This window comes from Schistocerca nitens, chromosome 6 (genome assembly GCF_023898315.1).
Source record: "Schistocerca nitens isolate TAMUIC-IGC-003100 chromosome 6, iqSchNite1.1, whole genome shotgun sequence".
In the NCBI taxonomy this organism is placed as follows: Eukaryota; Metazoa; Arthropoda; class Insecta; order Orthoptera; family Acrididae; genus Schistocerca; species Schistocerca nitens.
In genome coordinates this window covers 367,490,449-367,514,980 of record NC_064619.1, presented here as the reverse complement: position 1 = coordinate 367,514,980, position 24,532 = coordinate 367,490,449, and the positions used below count along the sequence as shown (strand labels likewise).

The following is a 24,532-nucleotide window of genomic DNA, read 5'->3' as shown; positions in this document are numbered from 1 at the left end:
GTTAGTTACGATCGTATGAGTTGCTCAACAGTTAATAACATTCAGAGATTATTGTAAGAGCATTCATTCATTGTGTTCACCTAAGTTCTGCAGTTTCTGTTATAATTTTGATATCAAAGCCTCAATAGATAATTTTAATATTAAAGTCCCAATACATGCTCTTCAGTGCCATAGGTACATTGATCAGCTGGACCAAATTATTATCTCAGAACTTCCATCTGGCTTAACATCTGTACAGGATATGAATTATGTTACAAGTTCTATCATGTAAGAACACTTTGGTTAGGAAGTATGAAATATATGTAATACACTGTCCAGCAACATTAATACAATCATCTGTCAAAAGCCTGAATAACCACGTTTTGCAGCAAGGACTATTGTGAGACATGCAGGTAGTGAGGTAGTGGAAGGTACCAACAGGGATGTGGAGCCATGCCAGCTCCATTGCCATGACCAGCTGCACTAGATTTCTCAGTTGAGACTCCATGGCATGAACTGTCTGATCGAGGTGGTTCCACAGATTCTCATCCTGGTCCTCTTTGAACCATGCATGTACACTGCAAGCTGTGTGACACATTGCATTGTCCTGCTCGTAGATATCATAGTGCCAAGGAGAAATACACTGCACTGGACATGGTCCCCAAGGATAGACGCATACATCTGTTGATCTACTAGGCCTTCCAAAATGATGAGATCACCAAGGGAATTCCACAAAAATATTCTTCAGACCATAACGCTCCCTTCTCCAGTCTGGACCCTTCCAATGATTGTTGTGGAGTATTTGCTATCAGACATTTCATGCTGATGGAGTATACAGTGTGATTCTTCTGAAAAAGCCACCTGTTCCCACTTCGTGGATGTCCAGTTGCAATATGGGCTTGCAAATTCTATCCTTTGTCACCAATCAACAGGTGTAATTATCGGTGCACAAACCAGTAGCCTTTGGCAGAAGCCCATATACCACAAGACAGTCTGCTGCTCAGCAAATGCATGTCTATTCACCCATACACTTTTCTGCAGCCATTGTTCACCCTTGTCATCTGTAGTTGAGGTGCATGGGGTTGAGGTGCACAGTTGATTCAGGTGCACAACAGCTGCCTCAGTATTGATTTTGGATAGTGCCATTTTCACACGTATAGTATACTTTAATCATGGCAGCATGTGAACAGTTTACAAGCTTAGCAATTTTGGAAATGCTTCCACCCTTGGCCCAAAAGCCAATGATCATGCCCTATCGGACATCAGACGCTCCACGTCCACATTATGACAATGACTGCACTGTCTTCTGCATCACCCAGATATGCTTTATATACCCTCCACTGCTATTGCTGTGTGTCTTAATTGCATGTTGACACCAAACATAGGTGGTGGTCACATTAATGTGACTGTATCATACAGAAAGAATAAATTGGCACTGAATATGAGAGAAACTACAGTAGCATATGGTGTATCTTGAGACATTTATAATCTAACAACAGGGACTAAATAGTTAAGTTGCCTTGACAGAAGTAGGGCTGCCTCATGTTACATCAAGATCAAGGTTTTGTCTGTGAGAATAAAGGCTAAAAATTTGTACCAAAATTTTTATACTTCTGCATTGATAAGCATCAGAGATATTTGTGGAATATAAGTACCTTTTTTTTTTTTTTTGCTGTGATGCAAACTTCAAAATTTTGGTTTTTTTTTTTTTTTTTTTCTTTTCAAACATGGTGAAATTTAGCTCTCTGCAGATATTTAAATTTTCCTGTGATTTCTTGTAGACAGATGTAAGTAGAAAATGTTATTTTAGTATTAAAGGATTCTTTCATCACTACATATAGTAGAATTTCATAGTAATGAATGAAATCACAAATTGTGAATGTTCTACAACAGCCCATTTTTAGCTGGTAAATTGAGAAGCACTGTCTGTCATCCTCACTCATAATTTTAGAAATGAGTACTTGTGTTGAAATGGGGTTGGCAGATACTGCATGTTTGTTTTACAACCAGATATAAATTTTATTATCACCTTGTTTGCAAGAAAATCAACTCATAGTCAACTGACAAGCAGCATTATCCTGCATCTTAGAAAGTCTGACACTACAACAGTCTGATTGAAGTATTCATGAAGTTGATAGCAGAGAAATAAATATTTCTCGTTTTTGATAACATTGTGAGTATGAAAATATATTTGTGTTTTATGGATGATTACTCAACACTTGCATTATAAGTCTGAGCATGTTAAAAAACTGCTTGTCATGTCACCAGAACATTAGAGTCCTTCATAGAAGGATTTCCACTTCATATCTCCAGCTTGCCAAGGAGGGGGTGGCTTATTTGCCTCAGTGATAGAGATAACAGTACTGTAGATGAAATCTCAAGGTAGAGAGGTATCTGTGGAGAGGCCAGATTAACGTGTCGCTCCTGAAGAGCTGCAATAGTTGTAGGGGCAATAGTCTTGATGATTGAGTGATCTGGCTTTGTAACATTAACCCACATGTCCTTGCTATGATGGTACAGAAAATGGCTGTAATCAAGGGGAAACTATAGCCATTATTTTTACCAAGGGCATTCAGCTCTGATAAATGGTTAAACAACGATGGTATGCTCATGGATAAAATATTTTGTTACCAAAATTGTCCCCCATTTGGATCTCCTTGGAGCACCTGCTTAAGAGGATATTGTCATAAGGAATGACAAAACTGGCATTCTACTGGTGGGCAAGTTATTAGACCCCTTTATCAGGAAGGTAGGCTAAGAAATTTAAAAAAGGAAATGGGGAGGTTGTGAAGTGAGGTGGTGGGAAGAATAAGATTTCTGGTCAATTTATTACAGGGCTACAAATATAAAATCAAGTAGGGCTAATGCAGGACTAAGTCTCTCACTGCATTTACTGTTAACAGCATAGTGAACACATTATCATAGCCATAGACAAGAATCCAGTACCCACCACAATAGTATCAGACCAATTGTGTGATTGGGTTGAAGAGTTCCTAGATAACCGAACGCAGCATGTCATTCTCAATGGAGAGAAGTCTTCCGAAGTAAGAGTGATTTCAGGTGTGCCACAGGGGAGTGTCATAGGACCGTTGCTATTCACAATATACATAAATGACCTTGTGGATGACATCGGAAGTTCACTGAGGCTTTTTGCAGATGATGCTGTGGTGTATCGAGAGGTTGTAACAATGGAAAATTGTACTGAAATGCAGGAGGATCTGCAGCGAATAGATGCATGGTGCAGGGAGTGGCAATTGAGTCTCAATGTAGACAAGTGTAATGTGCTACGAATACATAGAAAGATAGTTCCCTTATCATTTAACTACAAAATAGCAGGTCAGCAACTGGAAGCAGTTAATTCCATAAATTATCTGGGAGTACGCATTAGGAGTGATTTAAAATGGAATGATCATATAAAGTTGATCGTTGGTAAAGCAGATGCCAGACTGAGATTCATTGGAAGAATCCTAAGGAAATGCAATCCAAAAACAAAGGAAGTAGGTTACAGTACGCTTGTTCGCCCACTGCTTGACTACTGCTCAACAGTGTGGGATCCGTACCAGATAGGATTGATAGAAGAGATAGAGAAGATCCAATGGAGAGCAGCGCGCTTCGTTACAGGATCATTTAATAATCGCTAAAGCGTTATGGAGATGATAGATAAACTCCAGTGGCAGACTCTGCAGGACAGATGCTCAGTAGCTCGGTACAGGCTTTTGTTAAAGTTTCAAGAACATACCTTCACCGAAGAGTCAAGCAGTATATTGCTCCCTCCTACGTATATCTCGCGAAGAGACCATGAGGATAAAATCCGAGAGATTAGAGCCCACACAGAAGCATACCGACAATCCTTCTTTCCACGAACAATACGAGACTGGAATAGAAGGGAGAACCGATAGAGGTACTCAGGGTACCCTCCGCCACACACCGTCAGGTGCCTTGCGGAGTATGGATGTAGATGTAGATGTAGATGTAGTTTACATTTATATGCCAACTGGCTCCACAAGAAGATGAAGAGATTAGAAGAGTGTATAATGAGATACTGAAAACACATGAAGATTTCAAATAGATTACATAACAGTAAGAAAGAGATTTTGAAACCATATTTTAAATTGTACATTTCCAGGAGCAAATGTGCAATATGACCATAATTTATTGTTACAAACTTCAGATTAAACCTGAAGAAATTGCAAAAAGAGACAGTGTAGACATTAGATAATTAAGTAACCAAAACGACAAATCCCAGAATAAATCCGTAGCTAACATACAAGATATTGCATGTGACTGAGGAAAGCAGTAAATGTAAAAATGCACCAAATGAAACCTGCAAATGAGAATACAGACAGACAAAACAAGTATGACAGGAAGTGCAAAATGGCAAAGCAGGAAACAACTAGATGAGAAATGCACGGTTGTAGAAGCATGCATAACAATGGGAGAGATAGATACCACCTATAGGAAAATTAATGAGACCTTTCGGGAAAAGAATAGTAGCTGTATGTATATCAAGAGCTCATATGGCAAGTCGTTGCTGAGAAAGGAAGGAAAAGCTGGGAGGAATATATGGAAGAGCTAGACATGGGAAGCCAGATCCTGAAAGTTGTGAATATTACTGAACTATCAGTTTAATAAGTCATCCTTAAAAAATACTATCACAGATTACTTACAGAATAATGAAAAACTGGGAGGATCCAGAGAAATATAGGAACACAGGAGGCTACACTGACCTTATGGCTTATCTTTTAAAATGGGTTAAAGAAAAAATAATAATTTATGGAATTTGTAAGTTTAGAGAAATTTTTGATGATGTTGACTGGGATACACTCTTTGGAGTTCTGAAGGTAGCAGAAATAAACTGCAGAGAGCAAAAGTTTATGAAAGCAAAGAAGTAATTGAGAAAGGAGTAAGACATGCTTGCTTGTAGCTTCTTGCCAATGATATTAAATTTGTTCCTTGAGCAAGCAATAAAGCAAAGCAAAGAAAAATTTGGAGAAGTAATTAAAGCTCATGGATAAGAAATAAAAATTTTGAGGTTTGCCAATGATACTTTAATTCTATCAGAAACAGTAAAAGTCTAGAAAGAGCAGTTGAATGGAATGGATAGTGGACTATAGCCAAATTAAATCCTGTGGTGCTGAATGAGTTACAGTAGGTAATGAGACACTAAATGTAGTAATTCAGCTTTGCTATTTGGGTAGCAAAATAATTGATGATATCCAAGGTAGACAGGGGATGAAATGCAGACTGGCTATAGCACGAATAGCATTTCCAAAAAGTATGAATTTGATAACATCTAATATGAATGTAAATGTTAGGGAGCCTTTTCTGAAGCTATTTGTCTAGAGTGTAGCCTTATATAGAAGTGCAATGTGAATGACAAGCAATTCAGAAAAGAAGAGAGTAAAGCTCTTGAAACGTGATGCTGCAGAAGATTAAATAGATCAAGTAATTAATGAGGAGGTACTGAATCAAATTGGGGAAAAAAAGGAATTTATTGCACAACTTGGCTAAAAGAAGGGAATGCTTGATAGCACACATCCTTAGGCATGAAGGAATCATCAGTTTGGTAATGAGAGGAAGTGTGGTGGTTAAAAAATGTAATGGGAAACCAAGGGATGAATACATATGCAGATTAAAATGGATCTAGGTTGCAGTATTAATTCAGAAATGAAGAGGCTTATATAGAAGTGCAATGTGAATGACAAGCAATTCAGAAAAGAAGAGAGTAAAGCTCTTGAAACGTGATGCTGCAGAAGATTAAATAGATCAAGTAATTAATGAGGAGGTACTGAATCAAATTGGGGAAAAAAAGGAATTTATTGCACAACTTGGCTAAAAGAAGGGAATGCTTGATAGCACACATCCTTAGGCATGAAGGAATCATCAGTTTGGTAATGAGAGGAAGTGTGGTGGTTAAAAAATGTAATGGGAAACCAAGGGATGAATACATATGCAGATTAAAATGGATCTAGGTTGCAGTATTAATTCAGAAATGAAGAGGCTTTGGCAGGATACTGTAGTGTGGAGAGCTATATTACAAAGTATTTTGATGGAAGACCACAACTGCAACATCTCCAATGTAACATGTATATTTTGAGGAACTTGAAGAATCTCTGATGGGCTAGTTACATCTCTTTAACCATATCAGAGAATTTGGAAAAATAGCTAAGAACCTACCACAACATAATGATCCTCTGGCATCAAGTTGTAGTGCAGATATTCTGACACTGACTAGTTAGCAGTTAACAGTTATAGAGCAGATAGTGGGCTTGTCATCCTATAAGAATTTCTGGGCTTGGTACCAATGCATTATACAACATTGAGAGATACTCTTGTGTGTGTGTGTGTGGAAGAGCAAATAAACTGGTGTTGAAGTTGAGAATTCTTGTATATCTGGATACTGCTGGTATAGTGGCAATGGTTTCACAAAACATCAGTTTGTGTTTCTTATGCAATAGAAGCTGAAACCATTACATCCCCAAAATTCTTGTATTACACTGCAAGCAGACTGAAATTTGTTTGCTACCAAGTCACACTAAATGATATTCTCAAAGGTATTGAAATAGGCTTCCAGTGGTAAGAGGAAATGTATAATGTGTTTTCTCTTCCTCTTTCTATCGATGTGAACGCTGTGAGACCTGAAGTACATCAATCAAATGTGTGGCTCTAATTATGTGACAGTATCATAAACTATTACAAAGATTTCCCTCAAATTAAATTGTTTAAACATCATAAGTTTGCCAGTATAATTATGCCAATAGTGTGAAATATTTTTTTCTACAATAATGAAAGTAAATCTTCCCACAGCAACTCACTGGCATAGTTAAGTTCAAAAGTGTTTTTTAGGTTATTATTCTCAGAAAGTCACTATGGTCATTGATGTTTTTCTGGAAACGAAAAATACTCATTAACTATTAGAGTTCTTCTATTTACGCAGAAATGTAGTGAAAAGAGACGCTACTGATTTTAAAAATACATATTTAATCCGTCTTTATACCGTGGCTTGAAGAAACCTGTGAAAGCAGTTTGAAGGAGTGCAATGGTGGGCAACCAGGTTTATAATGGGAGGCTACAGGTGAACAGGTAATGTCTAAAAAATGATTCAGAAGCAGAAATGGAAAAGTCTCACACAAAGAAGAATAAGAGCTACACTTAGGGGAATTTATCAAGCATTCATGGGTGTGGATGCATTGGATCACACAGGACAGACTGGTCACCGATGGAGTATGTAAAGAAAGTAAAGAACACCAGAACAAAATGAATGTGAAATCGTAGAACAACAATGCGTGTAAATACTCTTTTTGGAGGAGTGGAACAATTTACCAAGAGATTTCCTCAGTGCCTTCCAAGGAAGTGTTCCTAAAGTTAATTACTGGTCGAACAGTATCAAAGGAATAGGAAGATGTAAACACTCCTTCTCAAGATGCTCCATAACATGACAACAATTTCCACCCTCTTTCTCATCCAAGACGTCCCTGAACTGAGTGACTTCCTTGTTGGCAATGAGCTGTAGATTGTGTGCCAATCACTCTCTGTTTACGAAGACTGCCAACTCTAGTGTTTTATCCAATATTGTGATACAAGTTTTATTAACCATAATTCTATACTGGCTGTCAATAATAAGCCTCACATTAGAACATGAATAACTTTTTAATATGGTTTCATGAAAGAGTGTTGCTTCTGTGTTTTATTTAGCAGTGGACATGATCATAACATTTTGAGGCAGTACATTGGTAGTGCATCAGCTGATGATAATGCATCTGATGTTTTCTATAGGTCTATGTGGAGACACAAAGAGACCTGATTGTTGTTAGGAAGAAACAGAAACAATTAATTATTCAGGTTCTTTTAAAATAGGCAAACTTTAAATTGTTTTAATTTCATATTTTGAAGAATATTAAAAGACAGTAAGAGTAACTGATTCATGTTCATTTGTTCTGTTTTCGATGCTTTCCTGTGTTCCACACTTTCCTGCCTTTTACAGTTTTTTAGGTCAATCTGCTGAAAAGGTCAAAAGAGGTTTTACTGTATTATGTTTCTGTAGATAGCTACTTCATAATCATCACTTGATCATGACATTAACAATGAAGAGAGAATGTGTAAACATTCCATGTAAATCAGTGAGGTGTATGGATACACATTCAGATGAGGAGGCAGCAGACCTCCACAAAAGTTGCAGAAACTGATGAATGACAGAAACTTTCACTTCAAGATGATTATGGGAAATTGTACTGTGAAAGAAGCATGAGAAGTAGAGGATAATTATTTTTTAGTGGGGAACTTTTTATATGACACCAAAAATCATACTGGTCATATGTTAGCAGAATTTACCAAACACACAGCATGTGTGTGCTTAGAACGTTCTTCCAGAAGAAATTAAATATAAAATGGAGATAGCAAGTAAAAAATTAAATTAATTGTATTTTGTCATACAGTACAGAAATTTTAAACTAAAGAAGATCGAGGATGTAATAAGAACAGGATTGACTGCAAGTCACCACATAGAGGAGGAGTTGAGTGGCAGAAAGGCACATGGGAAAAAAAGACTGCTAGGTATTATTAGCCATCAGACTAAGTCTTTCATGAGACATAGATAGATAGTTAAGTGAGGTGAAAATTTAAATGTGATGTGGGCTGGAACTTGATAGTAGGAAAAGGAAGGGAAGGAAAAAAAAAATAGGAGAAGAATGAAAGAGGAAACCACCTGATAGAATTCTGGACAGAGGATTATTTGATCATTGTGAATACTTTGTTTTTATTCAGTTCAATTCAATTTTTATTATCACATAACATGCCTTATACAATCAAAGATTGTGACATAGTTGACTTGTCAGTTATACACTATGTATAATAATACTAAAAATAGACAATAAACTAATAATATATATGGTGTAACATCTTCAAAGAGGTATTTTAATTGCAATTATAATGCATTGCTGCCATTCACGAAATCTTCTACACTATAGTAACATTTATCTTTCAGATATTTTTCCAGGTCTCTTGTGGCACCTTTTACATTTGGGTCATCCATATCTTTCCATATTTTATTTACAAATTTCATGCCCATATAGTATGGGGTTTTTTCATATGATTTTAAATGGTGGGTAGGTAACATGTAGCTCGTTCTATATCTAGTATCACATTGTCCTCAAAAAGTTGTGGGTTTCTTTTCGTGAAAGTGAGAGTTTCATAGATGTATATGCTTGGAATGCTCATTAGATCTAGTTTTACAAATAAAGGTTTACAATGTTGCTTTGGTTTTGCTCCCCCATTGCTCGGATGATTCTTTTTTGTAGTCTAAAAGCTCTAAGTAAATTTGTTTTATTCAGACCCCCAGAAAATTATACTATACCTAGTGACTGAAACAAAATATGCATTATATACTGTTTCTCTTACAGCTAAGTTAGTAATACTATACAAGATATTAATCATGTGAAAGGACCTGCAGGCTCTGGAAGTTTTCAGGTTCATTAAACAATGGTAAAACAAAGGTTTTAAAACAAGTTTTATACTGCAAGACATTACCAGAGGCAGATGTGGACTCTGACCATAATTTATTGCGTAGAAAGGGTAACTTAAAATGTTCATCATTATTAAGTCAGAGATGACTTTATTTACTGGTAACATACTTGAAAGTAGCCCATATAGCTGAATAATATTTCCGTTCAGTATATTTAATATTTTCACTTTGATGTTTTTCAGAATATTTCAGGTTTAGGAATGTGAATTTACCAATCATCTTGTAATTAAAAAAGGATATCTCAAGTCTCTCATAGTTGTAGTCCAGTAAACATTCCTATGCCACTCTTTATTGAATGCCTAATCCCTACTCCATACATCACATCTCTGAAATTGAATCCCTTGCTGTCCATCACCTGGAGGAGCATTTCAGACACCACCTCCATTAGTTATCCAACTTGCTGACATCCTACTGCCACCTTGGAGCACCACTATCTATCCCCTATCTTACCCACAGTGTTCCTCCTTATCTACCCCTCATAGGAGCTAAACCCTGCCTAGCTGACCTTTTCAACTTGCCACATCCACCAAAACTTCCTACCAACTCTCCATGAAATCCAGAGCCAAAACATTCCCATAACACTGTTATTAACCTCTTCACCAAAACCATCAGCTCCATAGAAGTTTTAGTCATATATAAAGGCCTCATCTTTAGCCCTACACCCAAATTTAACAATGCTGGGCTTGTCAAAGACCTACTCTCCTTCTCCTGATCCCTGCAATGGAAGGACTTCTTTGTTAGCAACAGCTCCAACCAAAACCACCCTGATTCCAACAATGAACACTACCTCTTCCACTTCATCCCACTGTTCAATCATCATTACCCCCCACTCCCCCCAAACCACCCGCTGGTCACCTCCAGAAATTCCCAGGTTCCTTCCTCAGAACACCAACCTTTCATTAGAAGAAAGGCAGTCACACACAACCTCAAAACACGTCCTGACCTAATCATCCTACCTGCAGATAAAGATTCCACCACTGTTGTTATGAATTGCAGTGACTACCTCACACAAGTCTTCCGGCAATTGACTGACTCCTTCACCTATAAACTCCACGAAAGCGATCCCATCTGAGAAGTCCAATACAACCTACAATCCATGCTTAAAGCCTTAGGCCCTTCCCAGAGCATCTACCCTGAATCCATTTCCCTCCTCACCCCTATGACAATTCCTGCACACCCACCTTCCACATGCTCCCCAAAATCCACAAACCCAACAGTCCTGGACGCCCCGTTGTGGTTGGTTATTATTCCCCCACTGAAAGAATTTCGGCACTCATTGGCCAACATCTCCAGCCAATTGCCCATAATCTAGCCTCCCACATCAAAGACATCAACCACTTCCTTCACTGACTCTCCACTGTCCCCACCCCTTTGCATCATGGGTCCCTACTCATCACTGTTAACACCACCTCCCAATACACCAACATCCCACATGCCCTTGGTCTTGCCACTATTGAACACTGCCTTTTCCAATGTCCTTCAGACTCCAAACCCACTACCTCATTTGTCATACAACTTATGTACTTTATCCAAACTATCTCTCCTTTGATGGGAAGGTATGTAAGCAAAACCGCAGCACAGCCATGGACATCTGCATGGCATCCTCCTATGCCAGCCTCTTTATGGGCCATCTAGAGGAGACCCAAGCCTCCAAAAACACTAAACCCCTAGTCTGGTTCAGGTTCATTGATGATATCTTCATGATCTGGACTCAGGGCGAAGACACCTCCATACCTTCACAACCTCAACACCTTCTCTCCTGTCTGCTTCATGTGGTCCTCCTCAACCCAGTGTGCCACCCTCCTAGGTGTTGACCTCTCCTCTCTGATGGCTCCATCTGCACCTCTGTCCACATTAAACCAACCAGCCACCAACAGTACCTGCATTTTGACAGCTGTCATCCCTTTCACACCAATAAATCCCTCCCATACAGCCTGGTCATCAGGGGATGGCTTACCTACAGTGACAAAAACTCCCTTGCTCAGTATCTGAGGTTCTTATCAAGAACTTCACAGACAGGCAGGCACTATCCCCCAGACCTAGTCCACAAACATATCTCCTCAGAAATTTCCTCTCACACCCCCAGTCCGCCCACCACACCAAAAAGTAGCCACAAAGAGTGTCCCCTTCATCATCCAGCACCACCACAGAGTGGAACAACTGAACCACATCCTTTGCCAGGGCTTTGATTATGTATCATTGTGCCCTGAAATGAGGGACATCCTACCTGAGGTGCTTCCCACCCCTCCTAAAGTGGTGTTCTGTCACAACCTCCACGACATCCTAGTCCATCCCTATGCTACTCCCAGTCCCAACCAATTGTCACAAGGATCATATTCTTTTGGAAGACCCAAGTTCAAAACCTGCCCGATCCACCCATCCAGCACTTCCTATTCCAATCCTGTCACAGGTTTACCCTGCCCCATCAGGGACTGGGCCTCTTGTGAAAGCAGCCATGTCATTTACCAGCTCTGCTGCAATCATTGCACAGCTTTTTATATTGGGATGACTACCAACCAGCTGTCCACCAGGATGAACGGCCACTGCCAAAGTGTGGCCAGGAGCACAGTACAGCACCCTGTGGCATAAGATGCAGCTGACCATATCACACTTTATTTCTATGGCTGCTTCACTACCGGGCCATCTGGATCCTTCCCTCCACCACCAGATTTCTGAACCACAGATGGGAGATATCCTTACAACACATTCTCCACTCTCATGATTATCCCGGCCTCATCCTACACAGAGTGTATACGTGGACAAGGAAAAAAAAATCCCAGATTTTTCCTGGATTTCCCGGTTAAAAATACACTTTCTCCCCGGTGAAAATACACTTTTTCCGTGTTAAGTGACAGTATACTCTTCATCGGCACAGTAAAACTCATCAATCCTTTGAATGTTTACGGTTTTATATACCGGAGTAGAATTTCCCGGCACTTTAGAAAACGAAATTTGGAGGGGAAAACACGTTTTGAAAGATCTTTGATGTGCAGCAACATGTACGCTGCATATTTTCGTATTACATAGGCATAAATTTGAATTCCACCAAACACCACATGTTACTTTCTGAAACTTTGAAATTGAGATTGTGATGCGCTTTTGTAGGACAGTCATAGCTCATGTCATGTGATCTCACCAGCTGATGGCAGCATAGGACACGCGGACACGTGATGTAAGCCAATAGCGAGATCACTCTTCAGTAGCGTGAACATACAAATAAGAAAAGTTAATGGTTTAAATTAATATACATAGCATTCACATATAATATTGGTCTCAAAGATTAATAAGCTGTAAGAGAAGCTAAGCTTCCACGTATAATGTTGATCTTTTCTGCACGTGTTACACTTTATGAACATCACACAAATGTGCCAGTAAAATTTTTAATAACGACGTAAATGTCTGATCTTGTGGGCTCGAAATTCTTCTAAATGGTCATCCTCAAAGAGTTGATTTTTAAATGAGAGTCAAACGCTTTGTGATTTAACAAATTCTTCTTACATTCTCGCACATAGTTTATCTTGCGTAAAAGGAAATATGCTTTGAATGTAACGCTTTTCAAACCACCATTCGAAATATTTTCCCGCGACCTGTTAGAAATAGGTTCGTTTCAACAGTTGCAAGAGAGCACCAAATAACAAGCGTCACAACGCTTGTGCAGCTACAATGATGCAGGAAGCCCATAAGTTCGTACGTGTAAAACATTAAAAGATCTTACATTTGTCATAAAAGAAACAAGACATCAGACGATACTTCAAGAGCGTCAGAATTTGGTGAACCATACTAAAATGCAGAATTTGGCTTAAAATGCACACTTGTATGTAAATTTTCTTGGAGTACCAGTACTGTATTATCTCAGTTTTGGTTCTTTATTATGGCATAATGCCATATGTGCACTTGAAATGCAGCTAACAGTTGAAACTAGCCAATAGTGTGAATTTAAACACTTCGTTTCAAGTAAATTGACTGCCTCAGCAGAAAAAGATTAATTTTAAGTCAAATCTCTTTAGCAAACGGGCAAAAATAACTTCATTGTTCTGTAAGGCGATTAATGCTTGACTGTCGGAAAGGTGGAAATAAAATCTGAAACTAATAACATATTTTAGCCTTCTGTAATTATGCGAACGTATTTTAATTCATTTGATAGCTCCCGACTACAAAAATCTGCTTGTTTATCATTTAATGTGAGAGCAATAAATGAAGAGGAAACAGCTAAATCACTGAACGTAAACACAGGTCACGTGGAGACTCCCCACCTAAACTCAGACTGCTCTGTGCATCAGTCCCAGATTTATTATATTTCCGAACCAGGACAATATTAAGTAGTGGCACCCAGCCACACCACTGTAACCAGAACCAGGAGAAGGTACTACTCACACACGACTCAACTGCGCATGCTCAAGAGCCCGCCCACAATAGCTCAAACGAATCTATACTCCGTTCACCGAAACAAGAGACGTACTGTAAACACGGCAAGGCGCATGACCACAGCGCTGCTGTCGAGGGGTGTACAAGGCAGGGGCGTCAGAAATTAAAAAATGAAAGTCGTGTTTTTTATAATTTGCCACCTGAACATGATAAAGTGATCTGAGAACTACCTTCCCACACCTTTTTTTTACTTTACATTAAAATTTATTGTCACTGAAAAAGAGAAATATTTAAGCTTTTAGGAAAAGTTGTTTTTTCGCGTTACTCTATATTTATCACACCATATCTCCTAAACTGTGTGAGGCACAGCAAAATAATTTTATATTTGCCTTCAGTACTATATGTTGATGTCGTCTACAAATTTTCTGCCCAATAGAGTCAGTAATAGTGAAGTAATAGATTAAAATTTCATGTCTGATGCAGAACTTTTATCAAATGATCATCCGAAATATAGTAAGCGACAAACTTTTCCCCTTTAAATTTTTTGTGGGGCTGTAAGCGAAAAAAGTTTCAGAAATGTTTGGATTTAATTTTGCAGTTTGTTCGAATGCGATGGGTGCAACCGTTTGTCCTTTATGAGCGATGCATTGTGCGGTTCACAGGCGCAGCACTCAGTCAGTGTGGCCGTCTCTGTTGCAGGTGTCAGCTCGTTAGTGGGAGTTGTACAGTGGCGATTTCAGGATATCTTAAGTTCATCTGTAAAGACGCTTGAAAGACTAGTTGTTGATTATTAGAGTAAGTATGTGTTTGTAGTCACGCTGAGCATTCACTGTTTATGTGTGCGTCCAATAGCATAGCATGGTTTCTTATTTTATACATCACTTATTTCATTAGCATCACATACGGCTGTCCTCATTATGTCATCCATGGATTCAGTGAGCAAGGTCGACGTGTCAGTTCTGAGTTCACCAAAGAAGCGGGCAAAGAATAAATCATTAAGTTCTTCTGAGAAGCACATGGTGCTTAATGTGTATAAAACGGAACTGTTACATCCAGAGCAGTTGATGAGTGACATGGTTTTGAAAACAGCTGCAGCTACAGGTGTTGGACGTTTTCAGTGTATCATGTGATAAGTGAGTACAAGGCCACTAACTCTTTGAAGTCTCCCAAGAAAGGAAAATTACGACAGAAACTTTCCTGAAAGTGTTGATGACTTCGATAGAAATGCTATACGAAGGAAAGTACACATTTTTTTTTCCATAGCCAATTGACACAGTGCTTATAGTCGTGAACGAAGATGCAGATCTGGGCAATTTTTGGAGAACTACATTTTATAAGTTATTGAGAGAAATGAATTTCTAATATGTCCGGCGTGGGCACGATAGCACGCTAATAGACAGGAATGACATCATTTTATGGAGGCGGCATTATCTTCGAACCATTAAACGGTTGAGAGATGAAGGCAGACCCATTTACTATTTGGACGAGACGTGGGTAAACATAGGACATACCCGAAGTTACGTCTGGGTTGATGACACTATAAACACCTCAAAACAAGCGTTTCTGTCCGGGTTATCCACCGGAAGCAAGGGCCCATCAGGTAAAGGGAAACGTCTGACTATCGCACACATTGGCAGCAAAGCAGGGTTTCTTTGAAGGATGTTTGTGGACTTTCGAATCCAAGAAAAGTGGAGATTATCATGAGGAGATGTGCGCCGAAACCTTCGAGAAGTGGTTTCAAGATGTTCTTCCTCGGCTTCAGGAAAACGCAGTTATTGTTCTTGATAACGCGCCGTACCATTCTCGGAGAAAAAAAAAGTTCCCAATGTGAATTCCAATAAGCATGAAATATCAGAGTGGCTAAAATCTAAAAACATCGATTTCGAAGACGGTATGTTGAAGTAAGAACTTTTAGATATAGTTAAAAGAACAGCGCACAACGAATACGCAATAGATGAAATGGTGAAGAATGCAGGGAAAACTGTTCTCAGAATTCCTCCGTACAACAGTGAATTAAACACCATCCAGTTAGTGTGGGGCAGAATCAAAGGCTATGTTGCAGCGAAAAACAAAACATACAGAATGCCGGAAGTTAAAGTACTGCTAGAAGAAGCAGTAAGAACAGTGACTGCAGAGGACAGGAGGAAGTGCGTCCTCCATGTCGTAGAAATGTGGAAATTAGACCGCATTATAGAGGAGAGAGAGGAGCGGTTTGTTATAAATCTCAATGAAAACGGTTCAAGTTCGAGAGAGTGAACCTTGTTTCGTCCTTTATCATTATTATTACTGGTATTGTTATTAAAATTAACAATTAATTGTGTCTGAATGGAGCGTTTTGTTAGCAACGTGAATGAAAATAAATCTGCTTCGATAGAATGAACTCAGTTTAACATTATTCAAATTTATTTCTTGCATTGTTGCCCATGTTTCTCATGGTTCGCTGTGACAGCTCGGCAGCCAGCTGCACGCCGCCAGCTGCAAAGCGTGCACCAAGGATTTTCCACACCCCTACGTATCACGTGAACACCGATTTCTTTCTCTGGAAACGAGTGTAGTTGCTCACGTGACACTGTTTATGTTTCATCCCCGCTCTCGGTGAATAGACTTTAATTTAAACAGTTGTCACGTCACCCTCATCGCAGGCAATTTGTTGTTATAAAGCATTGCATAGCCTTCCTGCCCCCCCTCCCCCCCCCACCATGAACCATGGACCTTGCCGTTGGTGGGGAGGCTTGCGTGCCTCAGCGATACAGATAGCCGTACCATAGGTACAACCACAACGGAGGGGTATCTGTTGAGAGGCCAGACAAACGTGTGGTTCCTGAAGAGGGGCAGCAGCCTTTTCAGTAGTTGCAAGGGCAACAGTCTGGATGATTGACTGATCTGGCCTTGTAACATTAACCAAAACGGCCTTGCTGTGCTGGTACTGCGAACAGCTGAAAGCAAGGGGAAACTACGGCCGTAATTTTTCCCAAGGGCATGCAGCTTTACTGTATGATTAAATGATGATGCCGTCCTCTTGGGTAAAATATTCCGGAGGTAAAATAGTCCCCCATTCGGATCTCCGGGCTGGGACTACTCAAGAGGATGTAGTTATCAGGAGAAAGAAAACTGGCGTTCTACGGATCGGAGCGTGGAATGTCAGGTCCCTTAATCGGACAGGTAGGTTAGAAAATTTGAAAAGGGAAATGGATGGGTTAAAGTTATATATAGTGGGAATTAGTGAAGTTCGGTGGCAGGAGGAACAAGACTTCTGGTCAGGTGACTACAGGGTTATAAACACAAAGTCAAATAGGGGTAATGCAGGAGTAGGTTTAATAATGAATAGGAAAACAGGAATGCGGGTAAGCTACTACAAACAGCTTAGTGAACGCATTATTGTGGCCAAGATAGATACGAAGCCCACACCTACTACAGTAGTACAAGTTTATATGCCAACTAGCTCTGCAGATGATGAAGAAATTGAAGAAATGTATGATGAAATAAAAGAAATTATTCAGATAGTGAAGGGAGACGAAAATTTAATAGTCATGGGTGACTGGAATTCGAGTGTAGGAAAAGGGAGAGAAGGAAACGTAGTAGGTGAATATGGATTGGGGCTAAGAAATGAAAGAGGAAGCCGCCTGGTAGAATTTTGCACAGAGCACAACTTAATCATAGCTAACACTTGGTTTAAGAATCATGATAGAAGGTTGTATACATGGAAGAACCCTGGAGATACTAAAATGTATCAGATAGATTATATAATGGTAAGACAGAGATTTAGGAACCAGGTTTTAAATTGTAAGACATTTCCAGGGGCAAATGTGGACTCTGACCACAATCTGTTGGTTATGACCTGTAGATTAAAACTGAAGAAACTGCAAAAAGGTGGGAATTTAAGGAGATGGGACCTGGATAAACTGAAAGAACCAGAGGTTGTACAGAGTTTCAGGGAGAGCATAAGGGAACAACTGACAGGAATGGGGGAAAGAAATACAGTAGAAGAAGAATGGGTAGCTTTGAGGGATGAAGTAGTGAAGGCAGCAGAGGATCAAGTAGGTAAAAAGACGAGGGCTAGGAGAAATCCTTGGGTAACAGAAGAAATATTGAATTTAAGTGATGAAAGGAGAAAATATAAAAATGCAGTAAATGAAGCAGGCAAAAAGGAATACAAAAGTCTCAAAAATGAGATCGACAGGAAGTGCAGAATGGCTAAGCAGGGATGGCTAGAGGACAAATGTAAGGATGTAGAGGCTTATCTCACTAGGGGTAAGATAGATACTGCCTACAGGAAAATTAAAGAGACCTTTGGAGATAAGAGAACCACTTGTATGAACATCAAGAGCTCAGATGGAAACCCAGAACTAAGCAAAGAAGGGAAAGCAGAAAGGTGGAAGGAGTATATAGAGGGTCTATACAAGGGCGATGTACTTGAGGACAATATTATGGAAATGGAAGAGGATGTAGATGAAGATGAAATGGGAGATACGATACTGCGTGAAGAGTTTGACAGAGCACTGAAAGACCTGAGTCGAAACAAGGCCCCCTGAGTAGACAACATTCCATTGGAACTACTGACAGCCTTGGGAGAGCCAGTCCTGACAAAACTCTACCATCTGGTGAGCAAGATGTATGAAACAGGCGAAATACCCTCAGACTTCAAGAAGAATATAATAATTCCAATCCCAAAGAAAGCAGGTGTTGACAGATGTGAGAATTACCGAACAATCAGTTTAATAAGCGACTGCTGCAAAATACTAACACGAATTCTTTACAGACGAATGGAAAAACTAGTAGAAGCCGACCTCGGGGAAGATCAGTTTGGATTCCGTAGAAATACTGGAACACGTGAGGCAATACTGACCTTACGACTTATCTTAGAGGAAAGATTAAGGAAAGGCAAACCTACATTTCTAGCATTTGTAGACTTAGAGAAAGCTTTTGACAATGTTGAGTGGAATACTCTCTTTCAAATTCTAAAGGTGGCAGGGGTAAAATACAGGGAGCGAAAGGCTATTTACAATTTGTACAGAAACCAGATGGCAGTTATAAGAGTCAAGGGACATGAAAGGGAAGCAGTGGTTGGGAAGGGAGTAAGACAAGGTTGTAGCCTCTCCCCGATGTTATTCAATCTGTATATTGAGCAAGCAGTAAAGGAAACAAAAGAAAAATTCGGAGTATGTATTAAAATCCATAGAGAAGAAATAAAAACTTTGAGGTTCGCCGATGACATTGTAATTCTGTCAAAGACAACAAAGGACTTGGAATAGCAGTTTAACGGAATGGATGGTGTCTTGAAGGGAGGATATAAGATGAACATCAACAAAAGCAAAACGAGGATAATGGAATGTAGCCGAATTAAGTCGGGTGATGTTGAGGGTATTAGATTAGGAAATGAGACACTTAAAGTAGTAAAGGAGTTTTGCTATTTGGGGAGCAAAATAACTGATGATGGTCAAAGTAGAGAGGATATAAAATGTAGACTGGCAATGGCAAGGAAAGTGTTTCTGAAGAAGAGAAATTTGTTAACATCGAGTATAGATTTAAGTGTCAGGAAGTCATTTCTGAAAGTATTTGTATGGAGTGTAGCCATGTATGGAAGTGAAACATGGACGGTAAATAGTTTGGACAAGTAGAGAATAGAAGCTTTCGAAATGTGGTGCTACAGAAGAATGCTGAAGATTAGATGGGTAGATCACATAACTAATGAGGAGGTACTGAATAGAATTGGGGAGAAGAGGAGTTTGTGGCACAACTTGACCAGAAGAAGGGATCAGTTGGTAGGACATGTTCTGAGGCATCAAGGGATCACCAATTTAGTATTGGAGGTCAGCGTGGAGGGTAAAAATCGTAGGGGGAGACCAAGAGATGAATACACTAAGCAGATTCAGAAGGATGTAGGTTGCAGTAGGTACTGGGAGATGGAGAAGCTTGCACAGGATAGAGTAGCATGGAGAGCTGCATCAAACCAGTCTCAGGACTGAAGACCACAACAACAACAACAACAGCCTCCCTAAAGCCTTTGACACACTTTGCTGTTGGCAGATGCTTGTATGAGCACTGTTTTGTTGTTGTATACGGCGCATTTCCTTTGCAACTTTAGTTTTATTTTCGTTTTTTTTTCCCCCTCTTTCATGTTTTGTTGCTGCAGTATTATTCTGCAGTAGCGAGATACAGTAATATCCTTTGTTAGAGTATTGGTTCTTACCAGTCAAAATCTCAAAACTAAACAGAAAACTAAAACAATGAAAAATTCCCGGAATTCTAGACAATTCCCAGGGTTTTCCCGGTTTTCTCTCGGATGAAAAAATTCCCAGGTTTTTCCCAGATCTCCCAATTGTCCCGGGTCGTATACACCCTGCTACAGTAACTATTGTCCTCACACCCTCCATACAACAATTTCCATCCCCTCTGTCATATCATCTCCTTCTCATTCTCATTTCCCACCCTCTTTATTTGCAACCCTCTTCCAATGCCTCTGCCCATCTTTCCCCACTCCTCTCCTTTCTTGCTTCTCTTTTCCCCACCTCCCTGTCCCACAGCCTCCTGACACTGTGCCTGTTGGCATTCTAGGTCTTGCGCACTTCATGAGACAGTGTTTGTTGCTCTCCCCAGCCTCTCATTACCATCCCTTCCCTTTCCCTACCCCCTCCAGATTGCTGCTTGCATTTCACCTGATAGTTACATTCTAGCCCGAGATGCTGACTTCGGTGGTCATGTGTGCATGAGGTGTGCTTGCTTCTGTGTATGAATGGTGTTTGTCTCTGTCTCTTTTACTGATTAAGTCTGTGGCTGAAAGCTTTGTGTGAGTGTCTTTTTATTGTGCTTTCTGCATCTTAACGTGTCTTCTTTACGATAAGTATGAAACTGTCTTTTCCTACATTGTTTTTTATTGAATGTCTGATATTTAAGTACACTTTACAGAGGCCGTATACAGCAAAAATTATATCAATGTGGACACACTATGTCTACCATTAGCCATATCCTAGTATTACCTACCCTTCTACAATTAATTAATTATGTAGAGTGATTATGTCTTCTTTTTTTACATTTCATTTATTATCATTATTATAATAAAGAACAGTAAGATTATTAACATATGGATCCCATCTTCTTGCTATCACTTGCCAAAGGCTAAAAAATCATGGCAACCAGCACTGAAAAACTTCACGCCATTGGAGAAGTTTGATGCTGCATTCACCCAATCTCATAAACTCTGTATGAGGCATAAAACAAAAAAAAACCTTCAATATTTCAAAATGTAATTGACAGAAATATGTGAAATATAAATCTATAAGTATTTGCTTAACATTGCTAAGATTGGAAAGACATCAGTGTTGGTCATCAGTATTTATAACACTGCACTGTACATAGTGAGCTTATATCGCTGTAAATTGCAGTTTCCCTCCTCGTTCCACCGTCTTTCTCAAATACAGCATGCACTGCAGCTGAATTTCATTCCTCTGGTATTCGATAGGTTTTCCAACAAGTTTAGAAAGGTTGAAAATCAGTCTTTTAGTTTTTTATGAATACTTAAACAACTGAGAATTATATCAACACATCCAGGTTTCTTTTAATTTCTTAGTGTTGATGAAGTTTCCATCAGTATCCAGTCATAAAAGAAAGTAAGACACTGCAGTCCATTAATAAGAATTTAAGATACAAGTGAGTTGAGTAGAAAAAGAGAGGTCTTCCTAATAGCTACCAGTCACAGGTGGGGAGTGAATCAACAGCTGGAAGCTATGGTCAGGACATCAGGCTACAAATAGTACTAGCCTTGGACAACGAATAGAGGATACTGAGACACTGACGATGGACTTACGTGAAGAGGACCATTTATAATTGGTGGGGGAGCGAGTAACAGCCTGCCCAAGAATATATAATATTATATAATATGTTGTCTATATTAGGTAGTTTCAGCAACCTCATACAAAAATGTGTGCTTTGTTGAAGTTCTGCAATTGCATGATCAACCCTGGAGAAACACAGCTATCAGGTTATTTAACCAGGAGTTGATTGGCTTGCTGCTGCCTTCAAGTGGGCCTACATGGGTGCTCTGTCATTTGCTACTACTTGGAAGTGCAGATTCAAAGACAGGACATATCCCTTAACAGACAGGAAAAGATAGAATAACTAAATTGAATCAGAAAGTACTAAATTGAAAATGTAATGGTACAGTTCTTGTGATTACAAGTGTCATGGTTTTAATCTTTTTTAGGCTAAATAACCCATTTAAACAGATTGCTTTAAAAGAGCTCCAGATACATGAAGTTCAAACATGATAAACTTCTTTCAATAAGCTTATCATGCTGCAAAAGAATGTTAGTGGACTAAAAAACAAATTTAATTAACTTCTCATTTGTGTACTCGATCTAGAATAGGATGTTCCAGTGCTGCCCCTCGGGCAAAGATACACCTGTCACTATCAGCATGCAGTCAGCCAGTGGAATACAATGGTGTATGCCATGTCTTGGTTCCAAGGCTGCCCACAAGTCAGCTATCTTCACACCCTTGCTCACCTGTATCAGTGGGAGGCTGCTGCTCCATCAGGAAGTGATGAGGAGGGAGGAGGAGGAGGGGTATGCAAGCTGGAACAGTCTGATCTAGGATGTTAAAAGAAAGTTGATTTATGTGCCTCTTTGTGAATGCAATTTGTTAAACATACACTCCTGGAAATTGAAATAAGTACACCGTGAATTCATTGTCCCAGGAAGGGGAAACTTTATTGACACATTCCTGGGGTCAGATACATCACATGATCACACTGACAGAACCACAGGCACATAGACACAGGCAACAGAGCATGCACAATGTCGGCACTAGTACAGTGTATATCCACCTTTCGCAGCAATGCAGGCTGCTATTCTCCCATGGAGACGATCATAGAGATGCTGGATGTAGTCCTGTGGAACGGCTTGCCATGCCATTTCCACCTGGCACCTCAATTGGACCAGCGTTCGTGCTGGACGTGCAGACCGCGTGAGACGACGCTTCATCCAGTCCCAAACATGCTCAATGGGGGACAGATCCGGAGATCTTGCTGGCCAGGGTAGTTGACTTACACCTTCTAGAGCACGTTGGGTGGCACGGGATACATGCGGACGTGCATTGTCCTGTTGGAACAGCAAGTTCCCTTGCCGGTCTAGGAATGGTAGAACGATGGGTTCGATGACGGTTTGGATGTACCGTGCACTATTCAGTGTCCCCTCGACGATCACCAGTGGTGTACGGCCAGTGTAGGAGATCGCTCCCCACACCATGATGCCGGGTGTTGGCCCTGTGTGCCTTGGTCGTATGCAGTCCTGATTGTGGCGCTCACCTGCACGGCGCCAAACACGCATACGACCATCATTGGCACCAAGGCAGAAGCGACTCTCATCGCTGAAGACGACACGTCTCCATTCGTCCCTCCATTCACGCCTGTCACGACACCACTGGAGGCGGGCTGCACGATGTTGGGGCGTGAGCGGAAGACGGCCTAACGGTGTGCGGGACCGTAGCCCAGCTTCATGGAGACGGTTGCGAATGGTCCTCGCCGATACCCCAGGAGCAACAGTGTCCCTAATTTGCTGGGAAGTGGCGGCGCGGTCCCCTACGGCACTGCGTAGGATCCTACGGTCTTGGCGTGCATCCGTGCGTTGCTGCGGTCCGGTCCCAGGTCGACGGGCACGTGCACCTTCCGCCAACCACTGGCGACAACATCGATGTACTGTGGAGACCTCACGCCCCACGTGTTGAGCAATTCGGCGGTACGTCCACCCGGCCTCCCGCATGCCCACTATACGCCCTCGCTCAAAGTCCGTCAACTGCACATACGGTTCACGTCCACGCTGTTGCGGCATGCTACCAGTGTTAAAGACTGCGATGGAGCTCTGTATGCCACGGCAAACTGGCTGACACTGACGGCGGCGGTGCACAAATGCTGCGCAGCTAGCGCCATTCGACGGCCAACACCGCGGTTCCTGGTGTGTCCGCTGTGCCGTGCGTGTGATCATTGCTTGTACAGCCCTCTCGCAGTGTCCGGAGCAAGTATGGTGGGTCTGACACACCGGTGTCAATGTGTTCTTTTTTCCATTTCCAGGAGTGTATATAAATTAGCAGCCTAGGGGAAGTACAGAGAAATGGAGGAAAGGCTGATAATCTGACAGGATATGACTACAATCTAGAGAATGGTTGCCGAACACATGCACAAGCTATAGACTCATATTCTTGATGTCTGTTTATCGTATAATTTTGGAACATGCTTTATGTTTGAATACTGTACATGTTTGGAGACTGAAAATCTCTGTAGGAATCAACATGGGTTCTCAAATAAAAAATCGTGTGAAGCCCAGCTTTCTCTGTTTGTTCACGAGACCCAGAATACAGTAGATATTCAGGTAGATGCCTTGTTCCTTGAATTGAACAAAATGCAAGCATATGAAAAGGTCAGATTGCTACTCACCATGTAGTATAGACGAGACATTGAATTGCAGATAGTCACAACAAAGGAAGTTCAAACAAGTATGCTTTTGGCCAGAAAGGCCTTCATTGGAGTTAGATAAAACACACACACACACATTCATACTTACGCAAATGCAACTCACACAACATGACAACAGTCTCTGGCTGCTGAGACCAACTAGACACTGCACAAGTTGTATTTGCGTGAGTCAGTGTGTATAAGTTGTCTAATTCTGATGAAGG

General features: G+C 40.4%; 1 protein-coding gene across 1 annotated transcript in view; it reads left to right on the top strand.

The window, feature by feature from the left end:
- Positions 1-24,532, top strand: part of LOC126263364 (dynein axonemal heavy chain 10) — a 1,742,213-nt gene that overhangs the window by 300,674 nt on the left and 1,417,007 nt on the right. The gene's annotated exons all lie outside the window — the stretch shown is intronic.